Genomic DNA, 775 nt, shown 5'->3' with positions numbered 1-775 from the left:
GCCTGACCTCAACTGGGGCTTGCTTCTGAAGTGAAATGGCTGGACTCAGGCTAGAAAGCTCATCCCAGGTGCTGAGCTTGGTGACTGGGTGCAGGATCAGGTTCAGCTGTGCCTTCTGATAAGCGAGGGGGGAAAGGAGGGCTGGACTTTGACTCCTCAGCAAGTACAAACATCTGCAGGTGAAGATGGGGGAAGAAGATGCCTGCTCTCCACCCCTTTGTTCATTCCCATATGGGGAGGAGGCTGATCACAGAGCAGCTGTGAGCTCTCTCTATCTCAGGAGAACAGCCATATTGTGAGTTAAAGGAGCTTCCCCACTCACAAACCCCACTGTGTATGTTGTTGCAGGGGTGCCAACCTGAATAAAATATTGGGGGCCCAGTAAGCCCCCACTCCACATAGTCAATCGCATGATATGAGTATTGTTGGCCCAGAAATGGAAACAGGAAGAATTACCGATGAAAGAAGAATGGCAGACGAAATTAATTGGACAAGATGACAGGAAGGATTCGAAACCTGCGGGACCAGAGATTCTCGGAAGACTGGAATAAATATGTGAACTATTTAATAATTATAATAATAATAATTTATTATTTATACCCCTCCCATCTGGCTGGGTCCCCCCAGCCACTCTGGGCGGCTTCCAACAAATTTTTGAAAACAACTATTTGAAAAGCAATTGTAATCAGCAAATTATGCTAGTAGGACTACAAGACGTTTTGTAAGGAGGAAAATATGAAATATTGCAAGGATGGTTACGAAGAGAGTTGTTCGT

The sequence above is a fragment of the Podarcis bocagei genome (assembly GCF_964188305.1).
Source record: "Podarcis bocagei genome assembly, chromosome: 2".
In the NCBI taxonomy this organism is placed as follows: domain Eukaryota; kingdom Metazoa; phylum Chordata; class Lepidosauria; order Squamata; family Lacertidae; genus Podarcis; species Podarcis bocagei.
This window is presented reverse-complemented; position numbering follows the sequence as displayed.